We start from the raw sequence: 20221 nt of genomic DNA, 5'->3' as shown, positions 1-20221 counted from the left end.
GGGGGTGCCATCAAGGTGTCCCAGACCTTAGACAGTGTGCCCCTCGTTTGTGTGGACCGGTGAGAACTTGGTTGCCTACTGGAGGAACTGCCCTCCCTGCCGCCAACGTCACATGCTGGAAACATCTCCATCATATTCTGCACCAATTGCCTGTGGCAAGCATTGATGCGATTGGCCCTCCCCTCTACCTAAATAAAAGACGAGATGTTGTTTTTATACCGGGGGTCAAGGATAGCAAAGATCCAGTACTGGTTGTCCTCCATGATTTTGACAATATGCTTGTCGGTTGTAAAGCACCCCAACATGAACTCAGCCATGTCTGCCACAGTGTTAGTTGGCATGACTCCTCTGGCCCCACCGGAAAGTTCAATCTCCATTTCCTCCTCATCCTCCATGTCTACCCATCCGCGCTGCAACAATGGGACGATTCGAAGTTGCCCGGAAGCCTCCTGTATCACCATCACATCATCGGACAACTCTTCTTCCTCCTCCTCCTCCTCCTCCTCCTCCATTAAACGCAGTGAAGCGGACAGATGTGTGGACCTACTCTCCAGCTGTGACGGATCGGATGCTATCCCTAACTCCTCTGTGTGATCTGAGTTATCCCTGATGTCAATCAGGGATTCTCTCAGAACACACAAGAGCGGGATTGTAAGGCTCACCATCGCATCCTCAGAGCTCACCCTCCTTGTGGACTCCTCAAAGACCCGTAGGATGTCACAAAGGTCTCTCATCCATGGCCACTCATGGATGTGAAACTGAGGCAGCTGACTTTGTGGCACCCTAGGGTTTTGTAGCTGGTATTCCATCAAAGGTCTCTGCTGCTCAACCACTCTATTCAACATCTGAAACGTTGAGTTCCAGCGTGTGGGGACGTCGCACAAAAGCCGGTGTTGTGGCACATGCAGGCGTTGCTGGAGAGATTTTAAGCTAGCAGCGGCTACTGTCGACTTGCGAAAGTGGGCGCACATGCGCCGCACTTTCACCAGTAGCTCTGGAACATTGGGGTAGCTCTTTAGGAAACGTTGCACCACTAGGTTGAAGACGTGGGCCAGGCATGGAACATGTTGGAGTCCGGCAAGCTCCAGAGCTGCTACCAGGTTCCGGCCGTTATCACAAACGACCATGCCTGGGCCCAGGTGCAGCGGCTCAAACCATATTGCCGTCTCATCGAGGAGGGCATCCCTCACCTCGGAGGCAGTGTGCTGTCTGTCCCCCAAGCTGATCAGCTTCAGCACAGCCTGCTGACGTCTACCAACGCCAGTGCTGCAACGTTTCCAACTCGTAGCTGGGGTCAATCTAACAGCGGAGGAGGAGGCGGTGGCAGAGGAGGAGGCGGTGGCGGAGGAGGAGGCGGTAGAGGAGGAGGAGGAGGGGGTGTTCTTCTCGTGTCCCTGCCAGGAATGTTAGGCGGGGAGACGAGGTACACCGGGCCAGTTTGGGAAGCAGTCCCAGCCTCAACTACATTCACCCAGTGTGCCGTCAGTGAAATGTAGCGTCCCTGTCCGCATGCACTTGTCCACGCGTCGGTGGTCAAGTGGACCTTTGTGCAAAGCGCGGAACTAAGGGCCCGCCTGATGTTGAGTGACACGTGCTGGTGCAAGGCGGGGACGGCACACCGGGAGAAGTAGTGACGGCTAGGGACGGCATAGCGAGGTGCCGCAGTTGCCATCAGGTCCAGGAAGGCGGGAGTTTCAACAAGCCGGAACGCCAACATCTCCTGGGCCAGCAGTTTAGCGATGTTGGCGTTCAAGGCTTGCGCGTGTGGGTGGTTAGCAGTGTATTTCTGCCGCCGCTCCAATGTCTGAGAGATGGTGGGTTGTTGTAAAGAAACGCCTGATGGTGCCTTTGATGGTGCAGGAGAAGGAGATAAGACAGGACCAGGGGAGGATGAGGTAGAAGTCAACAAAGTGGCGGAGGCAGATGAAGTGGTGTCCTGGCTCGTCCTCTGGAGTGCATCGCCAGCACAGTCAGCAGTGGCAGTGGCAGAGGCAGTGGCGTGAACGGCAGGCGGCCTTTGTCCTGCCGTTGCTGCCTGCCACTGATTCCAGTGCTTGGATTCCAAATGACGGCGCATTGAAGTGGTGGACAGGTTGCTCTTCTCAGAGCCCCTAATCAATTTCGAGAGGCAAATTGTGCAGACAACACTATATCTGTCCTCGGCGCATTCCTTGAAAAAACTCCACACCTTCGAGAAACGTGCCCTCGAGGTGGGAGTTTTTCGGGGCTGGGTACGAACTGGAACATCTTGGGAGATTCCGGGTGTGGCCTGGCTTCGCCTAAGCTGCTGACCTCTGCCTCTGCCTCTAGCTACCCTTTTTGGTGCTGCACCTGCCTCAACATCCACACTACTTTCCCCGCTTGACATCCCCCCTGTCCAGGTCGGGTCAGTGTCCTCATCATCCACCACTTCCTCTTCCAACTCCTGTCTCATCTCCTCCTCCCGCACAATGCGCCGGTCAACTGGATGCCCTGACGGCAACTGCGTCACATCATCGTCGATGAGGGTGGGTTGCTGGTCATCCACCACCAAATCGAACGGAGATGGAGGAGACTCTAGTGTTTGAGCATCTGGACACAGATGCTCCTCTGTTAGGTTCGTGGAATCGTGACGTGGAGAGGCAGGTTGAGGGACAATGAAAGGAGCGGAGAACAGCTCTGGGGAGCAGGGACAGTTTGGGTTATTGTTCTGTAAAGCTTCGGAATTTTGGGAGGAAGGAAGACAAGACTGTTGGGTAATAGGAGGAGAGGAGGCAGAGTCTGACTGGCTGCTGGACAATGTGCTGTAAGCGTTCTCTGACAGCCATTGCAAGACCTGTTCCTGGTTCTCGGGCCTACTAAGGTTTGTACCCTGCAGTTTAGTTAATGTGGCAAGCAACCCTGGCACTGTGGAGTGGCGCAATGCTTGCTGCCCCACAGGAGTAGGCACGGGACGCCCTGTGGCTTCACTGCTACCTTGCTCCCCAGAACCATTCCCCCGACCTCGCCCACGGCCTCGTCCACGTCCCTTTCCGGGAGCCTTGCGCATTTTGAATTCCTAGTTAGAAATTGGCACTGTATACCAGTAGTAAAAATTGTGGGTGCACGTAACCCCAATATATTCTTTGAATTACCAGTCAGAAACTGGCACTATATGGCAGTAGCAAGAAATGAGGGTATTTATAACCCCAATATATTCTTTGAATTCCCAGTCAGACAATGGCACTGTATACCAGTAGTAAAAATTGTGGGTGCACGTAACCCCAATATATTCTTTGAATTCCCAGTCAGACACTGGCACTATATGGCAGTAGCAAGAAATGAGGGTATTTGTATTCCCAATATATTCTTTGAATTCCCAGTCAGACAATGGCACTGTATACCAGTAGTAAAAATTGTGGGTGCACGTAACCCCAATATATTCTTTGAATTCCCAGTCAGACACTGGCACTATATGGCAGTAGCAAGAAATGAGGGTATTTGTATTCCCAATATATTCTTTGAATTCCCAGTCAGACAATGGCACTGTATACCAGTAGTAAAAATTGTGGGTGCACGTAACCCCAATATATTCTTTGAATTCCCAGTCAGACAATGGCACTGTATACCAGTAGTAAAAATTGTGGGTGCACGTAACCCCAATATATTCTTTGAATTACCAGTCAGAAACTGGCACTATATGGCAGTAGCAAGAAATGAGGGTATTTATAACCCCAATATATTCTTTGAATTCCCAGTCAGACAATGGCACTGTATACCAGTAGTAAAAATTGTGGGTGCACGTAACCCCAATATATTCTTTGAATTCCCAGTCAGACACTGGCACTATATGGCAGTAGCAAGAAATGAGGGTATTTGTATTCCCAATATATTCTTTGAATTCCCAGTCAGACAATGGCACTGTATACCAGTAGTAAAAATTGTGGGTGCACGTAACCCCAATATATTCTTTGAATTCCCAGTCAGACACTGGCACTATATGGCAGTAGCAAGAAATGAGGGTATTTGTATTCCCAATATATTCTTTGAATTCCCAGTCAGACAATGGCACTGTATACCAGTAGTAAAAATTGTGGGTGCACGTAACCCCAATATATTCTTTGAATTCCCAGTCAGACACTGGCACTATATGGCAGTAGCAAGAAATGAGGGTATTTGTATTCCCAATATATTCTTTGAATTCCCAGTCAGACAATGGCACTGTATACCAGTAGTAAAAATTGTGGGTGCACGTAACCCCAATATATTCTTTGAATTACCAGTCAGAAACTGGCACTATATGGCAGTAGCAAGAAATGAGGGTATTTATAACCCCAATATATTCTTTGAATTCCCAGTCAGACAATGGCACTGTATACCAGTAGTAAAAATTGTGGGTGCACGTAACCCCAATATATTCTTTGAATTCCCAGTCAGACACTGGCACTATATGGCAGTAGCAAGAAATGAGGGTATTTGTATTCCCAATATATTCTTTGAATTCCCAGTCAGACAATGGCACTGTATACCAGTAGTAAAAATTGTGGGTGCACGTAACCCCAATATATTCTTTGAATTCCCAGTCAGACACTGGCACTATATGGCAGTAGCAAGAAATGAGGGTATTTGTATTCCCAATATATTCTTTGAATTCCCAGTCAGACAATGGCACTGTATACCAGTAGTAAAAATTGTGGGTGCACGTAACCCCAATATATTCTTTGAATTACCAGTCAGAAACTGGCACTATATGGCAGTAGCAAGAAATGAGGGTATTTGTATTCCCAATATATTCTTTGAATTCCCAGTCAGACAATGGCACTGTATACCAGTAGTAAAAATTGTGGGTGCACGTAACCCCAATATATTCTTTGAATTACCAGTCAGACACTGGCACTATATGGCAGTAGCAAGAAATGAGGGTATTTGTATTCCCAATATATTCTTTGAATTCCCAGTCAGACAATGGCACTGTATACCAGTAGTAAAAATTGTGGGTGCACGTAACCCCAATATATTCTTTGAATTACCAGTCAGACACTGGCACTATATGGCAGTAGCAAGAAATGAGGGTATTTGTATTCCCAATATATTCTTTGAATTCCCAGTCAGACAATGGCACTGTATACCAGTAGTAAAAATTGTGGGTGCACGTAACCCCAATATATTCTTTGAATTCCCAGTCAGACACTGGCACTATATGGCAGTAGCAAGAAATGAGGGTATTTGTATTCCCAATATATTCTTTGAATTCCCAGTCAGACAATGGCACTGTATACCAGTAGTAAAAATTGTGGGTGCACGTAACCCCAATATATTCTTTGAATTCCCAGTCAGACAATGGCACTGTATACCAGTAGTAAAAATTGTGGGTGCACGTAACCCCAATATATTCTTTGAATTACCAGTCAGAAACTGGCACTATATGGCAGTAGCAAGAAATGAGGGTATTTATAACCCCAATATATTCTTTGAATTCCCAGTCAGACAATGGCACTGTATACCAGTAGTAAAAATTGTGGGTGCACGTAACCCCAATATATTCTTTGAATTCCCAGTCAGACACTGGCACTATATGGCAGTAGCAAGAAATGAGGGTATTTGTATTCCCAATATATTCTTTGAATTCCCAGTCAGACAATGGCACTGTATACCAGTAGTAAAAATTGTGGGTGCACGTAACCCCAATATATTCTTTGAATTCCCAGTCAGACACTGGCACTATATGGCAGTAGCAAGAAATGAGGGTATTTGTATTCCCAATATATTCTTTGAATTCCCAGTCAGACAATGGCACTGTATACCAGTAGTAAAAATTGTGGGTGCACGTAACCCCAATATATTCTTTGAATTCCCAGTCAGACACTGGCACTATATGGCAGTAGCAAGAAATGAGGGTATTTGTATTCCCAATATATTCTTTGAATTCCCAGTCAGACAATGGCACTGTATACCAGTAGTAAAAATTGTGGGTGCACGTAACCCCAATATATTCTTTGAATTACCAGTCAGAAACTGGCACTATATGGCAGTAGCAAGAAATGAGGGTATTTATAACCCCAATATATTCTTTGAATTCCCAGTCAGACAATGGCACTGTATACCAGTAGTAAAAATTGTGGGTGCACGTAACCCCAATATATTCTTTGAATTCCCAGTCAGACACTGGCACTATATGGCAGTAGCAAGAAATGAGGGTATTTGTATTCCCAATATATTCTTTGAATTCCCAGTCAGACAATGGCACTGTATACCAGTAGTAAAAATTGTGGGTGCACGTAACCCCAATATATTCTTTGAATTCCCAGTCAGACACTGGCACTATATGGCAGTAGCAAGAAATGAGGGTATTTGTATTCCCAATATATTCTTTGAATTCCCAGTCAGACAATGGCACTGTATACCAGTAGTAAAAATTGTGGGTGCACGTAACCCCAATATATTCTTTGAATTACCAGTCAGAAACTGGCACTATATGGCAGTAGCAAGAAATGAGGGTATTTGTATTCCCAATATATTCTTTGAATTCCCAGTCAGACAATGGCACTGTATACCAGTAGTAAAAATTGTGGGTGCACGTAACCCCAATATATTCTTTGAATTACCAGTCAGACACTGGCACTATATGGCAGTAGCAAGAAATGAGGGTATTTGTATTCCCAATATATTCTTTGAATTCCCAGTCAGACAATGGCACTGTATACCAGTAGTAAAAATTGTGGGTGCACGTAACCCCAATATATTCTTTGAATTACCAGTCAGACACTGGCACTATATGGCAGTAGCAAGAAATGAGGGTATTTGTATTCCCAATATATTCTTTGAATTCCCAGTCAGACAATGGCACTGTATACCAGTAGTAAAAATTGTGGGTGCACGTAACCCCAATATATTCTTTGAATTCCCAGTCAGACACTGGCACTATATGGCAGTAGCAAGAAATGAGGGTATTTGTATTCCCAATATATTCTTTGAATTCCCAGTCAGACAATGGCACTGTATACCAGTAGTAAAAATTGTGGGTGCACGTAACCCCAATATATTCTTTGAATTCCCAGTCAGACACTGGCACTATATGGCAGTAGCAAGAAATGAGGGTATTTGTATTCCCAATATATTCTTTGAATTCCCAGTCAGACAATGGCACTGTATACCAGTAGTAAAAATTGTGGGTGCACGTAACCCCAATATATTCTTTGAATTACCAGTCAGACAATGGCACTGTATACCAGTAGTAAAAATTGTGGGTGCACGTAACCACAATATATTCTTTGAATTACCAGTCAGAAACTGGCACTATATGGCAGTAGCAAAAATAGTGGGTGTATATAGCCCCAATTCTATTGCTAGGGGACTTGCAGGGTATTTCTGGGGTGAAGGTGGGGGGGCACACCGTTGGAACGGGTATCGGGGGTATATATCGGGTATACGGGAATACACTGACAGTGTATTCCATTCAGGATCCTGGGAAAGCTGGGTTGCGGCGATTGAGCCCGTCAGTGCCACGTTACACTGACAAGCTTCTCCCTGGAATTTAGCTCTTATAAGAGCTGTTGGTTGTCTTCTCCTTCCTATCCTAGCCTGTCCCTGCCTACCCAGAATCTAAGCCCTAGCTAGCTGGACGGAAACCTCCGTCCTCGGTGAATTGCAAGCTCAGAATGACGCGAACCTGGGCGGCGCTGTTCTTTTAAATTAGAGGTCACATGTTTTCGGCAGCCAATGGGTTTTGCCTACTTTTCTCAACGTCACCGGTGTCGTAGTTCCTGTCCCACCTACCCTGCGCTGTTATTGGAGCAAAAAAGGCGCCAGGGAAGGTGGGAGGGGAATCGAGTAATGGCGCACTTTACCACGCGGTGTTCGATTCGATTCGAACATGCCGAACAGCCTAATATCCGATCGAACATGAGTTCGATAGAACACTGTTCGCTCATCTCTAGTTCTCATTGTTGATTCTGCACCTTCCATACCACATTGTACAGAAGTAGGCATGCCAGGGGGGGACACCCTAGCCCAACACCAGAAAACTGCCATTGAGTTATGCTTAAAATCTATTTCACGTCCTGTTGATTTAATTTCTGTTGTGCAGGAGTGTCAGTCAGGGAATTGATAAAAACTAACACGGGAAACCCCAATCTTTATACATTTTCCCGATATTACTTCAGATTTAGATTCTGGAACTTGAGCAATAATTAGGATAAGGCCACATGTTGCGGAAACGCATCTGTTTTTGTTGCAGGTTTTGCTGCAGTTTTTGAGCCAAACCCAAAAATGGATATTAAAGGAATGGGAAAGATATAGGAATTACTTCTACTTCTGCTCAATCCACTCATGGATTTAGATTGAAAAAAAACCCCGCAACAGTCTAGAACAAAAAAGAAGCTGCATTTCCACTGTGTGGGGTCTCAGCCTTAGGTACATCATGTTTGGGTTTTTTTGCAGCGTTTTTTATTAAGTTTTTTTGCTGTGTTTTTCTTTGCACATTTTCTTCCTTTATTAAATCTATAGACAAAACGCAAGTCTTTCCGCAGGTAAAATTGACATGGTGATTTTTTTTTTCAAAAACACACTTTTCCGCTGTATTTTTTTTTCCACAATGTGTGGATGAGATTAGTCATATTGTCATTCACTTTACTGGTACTGTAAAATGGAGCGTTTTTTTTTTTTTTTTTACTGCTGCTTTTCTGCAATGTGGGGCCCTAGGCTAAGGATCCATGTAGTGGGACTCAGCAAAAAACGGATTTGCTGCAGAAAGGTTTCCTCTGTGAACTCTGCTTCCATTATACTTAGAGGGAAACCTCCAGCATTTCTGTAGGTATAATTGACAGGCTACGATTTCCAAAACTGCAACGGTTTTGGAAATCGCAGTGTTTCCACTGTGCAGATTTTTTTGCAATGTGTGGTTGGGATTCATTACAATCCCATCCACTTTGCAGTGACTGTAAAATGCTGCTTTTACGCAACGTGAGGCCCCGGCCTTAAGGGAACACTTTAGAGGATTTTCATACATACCATACACTGTAAGAGGGTTAACCAGTTTCGTCAAGTGTTTTTCATTTACTCATTTCCCTGACAGCTAAGTTAAGGCAAAGCGATCCCATTGATAGAACCCTTGGAAACCTATTACACATGTAATCTTCGATAGCACAGTGTATACATTAATAAAACAGGCCAAAATGGCCTCCACGCGAACCGGAACTAGACATTCCCGCTAGCCGAGTGCATCTATTTGTTATAAGTATGACTACGGTAGTCATTGTCTTCCCCTAGATCTAACACATGTACTTCCCAATAGTAATATGAGAGTCACAGCGCCCCACAATGGTACCAGAACCCGTATAATCTCTACTTCTTTATTTGCTGTGCACAATAGATAGGTCTGTGTCTCACTGAGGACTTGTTATGGAAAAAGCTATGTAAATGTTATGTAGCTATATATTTTCATCTTTCCACTTGGCAAAAGCAGCCTCTTAATCCCCCCCTAATTTCACGTATTTCCTTGGATAACCATGCTTTCTGTATAGCGCCAGTAGACCGCGATTCTGACCTCATTAACTCATGATTTCATTTTCCAAATCTAGGTGACAAACATTAGAACCGCCACTTCCTGTTTGCCCTGCGGATCAAGTTATTAATAAGTAATAAAACTATGAAATGTTTGTATACTTCCCGTGTAATATGAAGTTATTAATGCAGGTATTCATAACTGATAGAGAAATATGATGTTATGCTTAGAGAGGTGTAAGGGTATTTATGTGCATTAGCAGCGGTGATGCGGTGGTCATTATGGCGCAGCAGATGTGGCGGTGATGCCAGTGTCTTCTTAATCACAGTGATGACGAGGCATTAACCGGGCAGGATTATTTACTGGCATGAAGGGAATGGGAGGCTAATTTGATGTGGCAGGTCTTAGCAAATATGAAATGAAGCCACGCCGGGAGTTGTAAAGTCAGTTCTATAGAAAGCCTTGTTGTACTGGGGAAGATCTGGTGGCGATTTAACGTCAGTCACAGGAGGGAAAAATATTGCAAGACATTGAAATCCCAGAGGCCAATCCAGAGTACACAACAAACAGCTCCCTGTGTATATGCTCAGAGAGGCCTCGGATACACTGCTCTGCAATGCTTGGCAGGCCCTCGTGTTGAAGGAAGGATTAAAAGAGAAGTACAGCATCCATTATTTATGAAAACTAGAGGACGCGTCCATCGTGTTATCCAAGTCAAGCACAGATACATATTTATGGCACTCTCCATGATGATAGTCAGTGCGTATAAACTAGTCTGGCCACTTACTGTAGTAACATTAGGCCTGCACCTTGTTTACTCAGTAGGTCGGTATTCACAATGGATGATGCTTCATTTACTGGACTTCCATGGTGATAAAACACATATAACAATGTCATATTACCTGCCAATAATGGAACGTGTGTTCTATAGCCATGTTCACACAGAGCTGCACAATGCCGTATTAAACTGATGCTTGGATGACCTGAACTTTGTTACCTGATATGACTTTCATCATATTCTTCTCCAATAACCATGATGGTGTCCTTCACAACCACCACATAAAAGAATACATTCGTACCTACAAATTGTAACCTAAACTTCTCTGGAGTGATGTACGGTATTATGTTAACTATCGATGCAATTCCCCCAAGGTGTTCATTGGACGGGCATGCCAGATTTCGACTTGTCAATGATTTCCTCTGTGATTACTTCATTAGCACACGTTCCCCTTCCCTCAGAATCCTTCAGGACCCGCCAGGTCTTCACTTCCTACTTTCTGTTACTCCACTTAATCCAGAGATTTCGCCCACCGGCTGTGTATATGGGGCGACTGATAAAGGTTCTCTCTCCTTTGTTTATAGCTTACTGAATAATCCCCCTTCTGAGAATTAATCAGAATTTATGGCAGTTTGGGAATGGGATCTAGAGACAACTCTGACTCCATCTCAATGGATCTAGTGTTGCACATCCGTTAGCAAAGGCAGCTGACAGGTCACACTTATGGAGTCCTCTTCAATTCTTCAAGGGGTATATTTGGTCTCTTCTAGACAACACAGCTTTTACCCTTCCATCTCACCAGGGCTGTTTTAACACATTGGTGGACCTAGTGCAAATGCTTCATAAGTGGCCCCCTTCTCCCCCATCACCAGCCGCCATTATACCCATCTGAAAGCTGCCAAAAACTGGAATTTATATGGTGACGTTCAATGGGTGACAATGTGTTATCTGACTGATGGAATGTTCATCTCTAGTAATAATAGTTATTGCTATTATTTTAGTACGTAATGGATATTGCTAGAGAAGTGTATTTTACTCTAAAGATCAGGTATGGACAGGGACAATGAAACATTTTTAACTTTACTGAAGACCTTGTGTATGTGTAACGATGGTAAACATCTGGGCCACAAGGGGTATTATTCAGAGGGGTATTACAATATCCCTCTAAGGACAGGTTCACACCAGCGCCCGGTCTCCGCTTTCAGCTTTCCGTCTTCTGCCCGAGAAACTGGACAGGAGACGGAAACCGGCAGTCACTTTTCAAACCCATTCATATGAATGGGTTTGCAAAGTGTCCGCCTGTGAGCATCTTCTGCCTCTCCGCGGCAAAAACGTTTTTTCTTATCCAGACACAAAGTCAGACTTGCAGGACTTTGTGTCCGGTTAAAAAAAAAACTGTTTAGCCACGGAGACCAGAAGACACTCACGGGCGGACTCTGACTGCCGGGTTTTCATCTCCTCTCGGCAGAAGACTGAAACCCACAAAGCGGAGACCGGGCGCAGATGTGAACCCACCCTAAGTGACAATCAGAGTCAAAACTTTAGTATGCTCTCTGATTGATAGGAGAGGGGATAACATGGCAGAAGTTCCCCCCAACTGTCACATACAGGTTACTCTAGGTTCACAGCTGCGCTTGGGTTTCCGTACTTCAGGTCTGCTTGGGGTATGACATACATCCTCTGCAACTAAAGTGCTACCCTGGCCGAAAGACAGAGAAAGGGTTAACGTCCCCCTGCAGTTGTCCCCACAGTTTAATGCTCCTCTCCTACCACACAAAAATAAAATTAAAAAACACACTAATACTCACCTCTCCTCACTCCCTTGCTGGGTTTAGAGTCTTCAGGAAGTGACGTCATTATATCGCACCTGCAACTCCAGGGAATAGAGGGGATGAATGATGAAGCAGGGAGCGGAGGGCCCCTTGCTTCATCATTGTTTGCAACTCATCAGTGTCCTAAGGATGCTGAAGTCAGGGCAGCCCGGAACAGCGAGACAGCAAATGCAGGACTGTCCCGTTGTCCTAACAGGCCCCCGCTACCATAAGACTCGCTGCAAATGTACTATTTGCCCTATGGTTAAAACAACTCTGGTTCTCACACCTTTGTTTTTGAGATTGGGACGCCTTAGGTGATGCTCTGCATGTTTGGTGGACCTGCTCTCTGGCCCGTCACTTCAGGGTGTCTATTCATAGACTGGTGCAATGGCTTTTAGAATAGTCATTCCCAATGTCTGCCCTAGTATTATTGCTCGGTTGCTACTGTCCTCGGATGCACCCAGTATAAATTGCTCCAGTACATCCTGATGGTTGCACGAATCCATGAGCTTTCAACTGGAGATGGCCATGTCTTTTGCTGACTGCTGTCATTCGGGGGTTTGGGAAGAATATGCAAATCCGCCTTCCATGATGTAATTAGGAAGACAGTTGCTGCCTCATTGTTGCAAACCAATAGAGGGCGCTCACTGGAATGTGCAAGCCTGTCTTAAGACAGGATTCCAGTGAAATAACCCAATAATGGCTGCTCCCTTTAGCCTCATGCCCGACCTTCCAAGAGGCCTTTGTTTAGCAATGACGCTGGGATTATTACCAGGTTATAGTCTCTCAATCGAGGACAGCTGTTTCGATCTGGTTGGATCTCATCAGCCCGATGTAGAGAGGACTATAACCTGGTAGAGGTGAGAGGCTTATACAGGGTTCGGGGGATATTGTCACTCCTTAGGGAGAGACCACCATATAGGTGTGTGGAGACTTGTTAAGCCTATTCGGGGGTTTGACATGATCATGTGCCATGAAAAGTTTAACGGTTCCATCTCTGATACCCTCCCAATTTTTGATGAAGTGTTTTGTCCTTACCCCTTTTTCTAGGCAGGACCCCCAATTTGCACTATAGAGCTGCCTATCCCATCTTTCTCTCCATTGTGTTTGTTACTGGGATTTTTTTCCCCCTTTTTAATTTTAACAGTGTTGTATTATGCTGCATTTCACAATGGGGTAATTTTCAAACTTTGTAGCCTCTTTAGCCAACCCTCTGCTTGTACCACGTGACCTTTGTTGTGACCATCAAGCATCTGCAGTGCATGGTAGTCTGGGTCTTGCTAGCCCCCCCCCCCCCCCCCCCCAGTATGTGAGCCCTGTGCACTGCTCTAGCACAGTATTGAATCTGAATGTGAAACCAGGCTGCACTTGGCTGGGACGTGCAAGAGAAACAAATGGAGGGGTTGACAAGCGTGTCCGCCATCCCACAAATGCTGGTGATCATTACTATAGCAACCAGATGGAGGAAGTACATCATACCATGGGGAAATAGGTAAGAAGAGGTCTTGACTCTGTCTAATTTTTAATAATTAAGATCTATTGCAAATATAAAAAATTTTAACTGTATGTTTTGAGGCATGTTTCCTTTAATTATCATACTCCTTTAATACTGTCAATATAACTCCATACCTCCAGGCCTGGTGGTTGGCACATTGAGTCGCATTGAGCGATCGCAAGCAATACCGCTTCAGTGTATGGAAGCAAACCAACAGAGATAAGGTTAGGGCAGTAGGATTTCAATATGCCCAATCCTTTTATATTCGGGGGAGATACTGTACTAAGAGAGGTTTCTTTAACACTCCGCAGAACATAGGAACACTTGGGAGAAATGAGCATTTAGCCAGCCGTTGTGTAAAATGTATAGCCAACTTAAAGGAATTGTCCGCTACAAATCGAATTTTTGTACTGATGACCTTACATAGGATACATAATCAGTATGTGATCTGTTGGGGTCCGAAACCTCGATCATCTGTCCTAGCAGCCTCCGGGTGCCAGAAGCTACTAATAGATACACACGCCACCTATTCATTCACAGTATCCAGCAGCCGGTGACTGATAGAACAGATGATCTGTGCAGGATCCCGGTGTTAGACCCTTGATAGCTAGGTCATCAGTATGAAAATTCGATTTTGGGATGGACAACCCTTTTAATTCGTCCACCATTATTGACCTGATGATGGGCTCCATGCATTTGGCTAGATATATAATATATATAATATTATACTGAGCCAAGCTAACCAATAGGAGAATTAGACATATAATGTGAGCAAAAACCTTCCTTCCTACTCCGTGACCCCAATCCCCATTGCCAATCATACAGATCATTCATCCTATGCTGTGGATAGCTGACCATTTAGGTTCCTACACAATGGACTATGAGGCTTCTGTCTCAGATTCCCCTCCTAATTCCGGCCCTGAGTAACCTGTGGTAATGCCCTGAAAAATATAAGCGTTTACCGCTGCCTCCATTGAAAATAATAGGCTGCAGTTTCCGGGTAGAATTTGGAGCTGATTTTAATGCAAAATTTAACTCCATATCAACTTGAGATTCTTGGATACAGATAGCGCCTTACTGAATTTACTGTTCTAGACCTTTCAACCAGTCTATATGCAAAACCTCCTGCATTTCTTTCTTCACCCCCAGACTGGGCAGGATACATTTATTCTATATAAACTATTAAATGCAGCATTAGAAAAGATATCCACGGCATGTGGAAGATACATTTCCATTATTCAGGTGTCAAGACAAAGGTAACCTGCTTTTCTGGGTATACCAGTATATGACGTATGGTGACACTTGTCGCCAGAATCTGTATACATCTAAAGGCATGCATTCTTAAATGTGTCTGTAGAAGTTGAAAATATGGTCAAATCATTTATTTCATAGTCCTATTAATAAATAATGGGATGAAAAATCCTGGAATATTGAGCACAGGCACCAGACTAGTAACATCTGACCAAGTATTGCTACTTACATGGTGTCCTTTACATGAACTCAGTAAACTCTGAATAATCCGCTGTTTCTCTGTCAGATATAATTCTGCAATTTCATGTAATGAGACGTATCAGCTATAAGAAGAATAATTCATTCCCAACATTTCCCTGTAAAATAATCACGGATACACTGATAGGACTCAGACAAGACCATTGATGATGATTCTCTTACTGCCAGCACTGAAAGAGTTAGCCCCGGCTTGTAACTTTACAGCTTCTGTGCCCATCCCTTGAGCGGCTTACTAACGAATTTGGCATTTTCCACTAATTAGCAGTTTGCATTTTTGCCATTTGTCTTTCATGTGGTCTCTGGCCGTATGCTTTTCATGTCTCGCACTAAAATGTCAGCGATTCTGTAATTGCTCCCTCCTCTAGTCATAGAAATCCCTTCACTTTGCCCCCTGAATGCTGAACAAGTTGAGGGCATGGGGCTGAGCCAAGGCGGAAATTCTGAGCTGTGCATTGTGGGGTTTCCTAATTACACCCATATTTCACCTTCTTAGCTGGAGGGATTGTTTACCGTCATTTCACTTTTTTCCAGCTATAGGCATAGATCAAAAGAAAAGACACATTATCCAGGCCTGTTATTATACAGGTATTTGTATCTGGCCATTACAGTAAAACCGCTCAGGTGGAGGGAATAGCATTGTAGTCTGGTTACAGCGGTTCTTTGTACCGAGGGTGACGTCACTGTCATGGCGCTTTATTAATAACTGGCACATACAACAAGTCCGAGTTCTCATAAAGCGGCATGCAACTAAGATTGTGGATCCCTAAACCATAACAGTCTAGGAGCGGGAAGAAGGAGTGGCAACTAAGGGCGGGTTCACATCTGCCCCCGTGCGCGCTTTAAGCAATCCTGCTGGGTTTCTGTCTTCTGCCCCAAGAAACTGGACAGGGGACGGAAACCCGGCAGTCAGTTTTCAAACCCATTCAAGTGAATGGGTTTGAAAAGTGAGTGTTTTGTACATGTCCACGGCGAAACCATTTTTTTTAACCGGACACAAAGTTGGATATGCAGGACTTTGTGTCCGGTTGAAAAAAAAAAAACGGTTTCACCGCGGACAGGTACAAAACGATCACGGGCGCTCACGTTTTAAACCCATTCACTTGAATGGGTTTGAAAACTGACTGCCGGGTTTCCATCCCCTGTCCAGTTTCTCGGGGCAGAAGACAGAAACCCAGCTGGATTGGCTAAAGCACGCACGGGCGCAGATGTGAACTCGCCCTATGGCCTGGTTCATATCTGTGTGCTGCTTGCAGTACTTTTCTCTCTGCTCTGATTCGTGCGGACACCACGCGGAAAAAACACACGGACCCCATTATAGTCTATGGGCTCTGTGCGGTTTCTTAGCTAACCGCTTTGTAATGTGTTTGGTATTCCGTTCACTTTCTAAAGATGTCTTTCTTATTCTGCATTACAGATCTGTTTTCATGACAGGCTCCCTTTAAGGGGTGGAATGTATTAAGCAGAAAAGGAGTCGACTTTAACAAGAGGCAAATTGTGATCGCTAGGCCACCAGACCAGAGCATATGCAAAATGGCAACTTTTTTGGAGTGTTCTTGGTCTCCAGTAATTATTACTTACCAAAATTGTCCAAAGAACTTCTCTACTAATAGTGAATTAGGGAACCAGTGGGTCTCATAGATATATGTGGGAGGCAAAGTCTAGCCCAACTTGGCTGATCCTACAAAAGAGCCATTATAGCATAGAGCACTGAAAAGGTCCATGGTAGCTATGATAAAAAGGTGTCAGAACATCGAGCGCATCGCAGCTTGCAATGTATGGGATTGTGCAGCAACAGATTATCAGACTGCCCCTCCTGACCCCTGTGGACCACTGATATGTATCTATGGGCATATGAGCATTAAAATGTGACCATGAATCAATGAAAGAAGGTGGCCTGGTCCAACAAATCACTTTCTTCTTTAGATCATTTGGATAGTTGGGTGCAGTGGTGTTCTTTTACTTGGGGAGGAGATGACACCAGTATGTAGTATGGTACGGAGGCGAGATGGCAGAGGGTGATGCCCTGGAAAATGATCTGTTGGGATCACCTCCTGGCATTCATGTGGATGTTACATTGACATGAACCACCTGCCTAAAAATTGTTGCAGACCATATGGACCGCTTTACAGTAATTGTGTTCTGTAAACAGGACCTTTCATGTCCTCCCGCCCATTCGGTTCTATATACTGCTAGAAAGCAGAATTCAGCACACTGTTGGCTTTCCCGTTATGTGCCCCGGGGCTGGCAATATCGACGCCGTTAGTTTCAGCGCTGATCTCTGCCCACTGTCAGAAGGGCGTTCCTGACAGTGTAGCTGGGCTGTGAGGAACACCTTCCCCTTACAGTATTCGTCCATAGCCCTGTACTGTCAGAGGGGGCATTCCTTATCTCTGAGCTGTGAGGAGGGGGCATTCCTTATCTCTGAGCTGTGAGGAGGGGGCATTCCTTATCACTGAGCTGTGAGGAGGGGGCATTCCTTATCACTGAGATGTGAGAAACGCCCCCTCTTTAATGTGTTGCTCATACCTGCCATGGTCTAATATATAAATGAATATCTTTCTTTCTATATATCTATTTTTCTATGGTTGTGGATGACTTCAAGATCCATATTTCTAATATGTTTCATAGATCAGCATGAAATTAATATCTGACCTTAAAAAAAAAAAAAAAAAAAAAGAACGTACAATCCTGGAAACCAGCACTATATGAGATGGGTTTGGGTGTACAATCCCACTACATAGCATATAAAGTATCATATATCACCAGCCATGTGTTCCCATAGCAAAAGACTCTAATGATTTTTCTTGGATATTACATTTATGGCCTCTCCATACTGGTCAGTATTTACTACAGTGACTAATACATCACAGGATTAATGATGTCATCACTTCTTGGTGATGCCATTATAATCCTATAAATATGTTGGCAGAAATGCCACTATTTCTGCTGGCGTACGACATGCTGTAATGGGTGACATATGTTATGACAGCTGGTGACATCAGGGTGGGTGATGTTATTAGACGATTATATCAGATTACAGTAGGGCAGATGGATAAGGAATTCTCTTCCATAAACTACATAATGTGCTGCCACAGAAATGGATGTCGTCTCTTAGAGGAAGGATAACATACATCTTGGGTTTGCAATTTCTTATATGCCACTTGTGGCAAAAATGACACTGCCCTCACCACAGTCCTATGAGTGAGGCCACTGGCCCCCTCAGATTTATGATCAATATATACTGGCGTAAATAATGTCTGAAATGGGAGAGTGATGGTTAATAGGTCAACTTGTATATTTATATATACTGTATATATACACAGTACAGACCAAAACTCACCTTCTCATTCAAAGAGTTTTCTGTATTTTCATGACTATGAAGATTGTAGATTCACACTGAAGGCATGAAAATTATGAACTAACACATGTGGAATTATATACTTAACAAAAAGGTGTGAAACAACTGAAAATCTGTCTTATATTCTAGGTTCTTCAAAGTAGCCACCTTTTGCTTTGATTACTGTTTTGCACACTCTTGGCATTCTCTTGATGAGCTTCCAGAGGTAGTCACCTGAAATGGTCTTCCAACAGTCTTGAAGGAGTTCCCAGAGATGCTTAGCACTTGTTGGCCCTTTTGCCATGGTTTGGTATCATGTTCACCCCAAACCATCTCGATTGGGTTCAGGTCTGATGACTGTGGAGGCCAGGTCATCTGGCGTAGCACCCCATCACTCTCCTTCTTGGTCAGATAGTCCTTACACAGCCTGGAGATGTGTTTGGGGTCATTGTCCTGTTAAAAAATAAATGATGGTCCAACTAAACGCAAATCAGATGGAATAGCATGCCGCTGCAAGATGCTGTGGTAACCATGCTGGGGGTTGGCAGCCCCCAAGTGATCCCCCACAGCGGATTGAAAATGGCATTGTAAGACTCCACACACCTGACGAGGACAATATCCCCATATATCATGAAACAAATGCAGAGTGAATGATATATTTATCAAATGACTTTATTCCACTATGAAATATCTTTACACATACAACAATGGTTACATAGAACATAATGGCGCAGGTATAATAGATCACAGTGATCAATAAGAGCTAGGCGACTAGTACTTACCATGAAGTCCTTTACATACCTACAGTACCATGTGATAACAATAGTTCACACGGATCTGTCAGCTGAATATACTGTCTGGTCTGGTTGTGTCTTGTAGTCAGGGGTGGAGTAAGACAACGGAATTTGCGTCAGAATCCGCGCACACACCATCCACACTGTGATACTGCCCCCTTCATTATGGGAAGACTAGTTGCAGCCGTGCGTATATTTACAGATAAGGGCTAGTTCACACGTGAACTGCCCGCGCGGGTTTTGACACGGAGAGAGACGCGGTGAGCCGCGTCTCTCTCTTGTCAAAACCCGCCCGCCGCGACCATCGCTGTCGCGGCTTGACCCTCTGCTGTCGGCTCAAATGAATGAGCCGACATAGGAGGGAGCTGCCGGGGGCGGAAGCCGCGCGGCTTCCGCCTGAAGAAAAGAAGCCCAGCGGACTCCATAGACCACCATTATAAGGGGAGGTTTTGGACCTCCCCTTATACTCACGTGTGAACTAGCCCTTAGTGTAACTTTCTACTGCCACCGCAGGCCATGTCTAAGTAGAATAGACTTTGGTGAGAGATATGGGCCATATTATAATCCGTTACTGCCACTTATATCTTTGAGCAGAGCGCCCCCCACAGGACAGTGATTCACAGGCTGCCTTCACCTTTAGTATTTTATTGTGGGATATTATGCTATATTGTTTCTTCTTTGGCATCTGAAGGATCTTCCCTGGACACAAGTTATATGATGACATTTACTTCAACATTTGGCGTACAACAAAATTATTACTGTCTTTCTTTTGGTATGAAGTTATGTTATGTATGAAGTGATATTGTTACTGGCACAATTCATCGAAACACTGTTCATGGCAGGTAGACGTATATGCGGATGAGGGTCTCCTGATCCCCTTTCTCAGCCACCCCTTAAACAAAGTAGCCCCCTATAGAGTGGCTTCTAGATCTGCATGGCTCTCCTTCCTCATACTAAATCTATAAGGGCCTGGGATATCTGGACCATCTTTTTTGAATATTCTCTCCGCATGATTCGTGCGGACACCGCGCAGA

This window comes from Leptodactylus fuscus, chromosome 9 (assembly GCF_031893055.1).
Source record: "Leptodactylus fuscus isolate aLepFus1 chromosome 9, aLepFus1.hap2, whole genome shotgun sequence".
Classification (NCBI taxonomy): Eukaryota; Metazoa; Chordata; class Amphibia; order Anura; family Leptodactylidae; genus Leptodactylus; species Leptodactylus fuscus.
The sequence above is the reverse complement of the archived record's forward strand: the minus strand, read 5'-3'. Positions refer to the sequence as shown.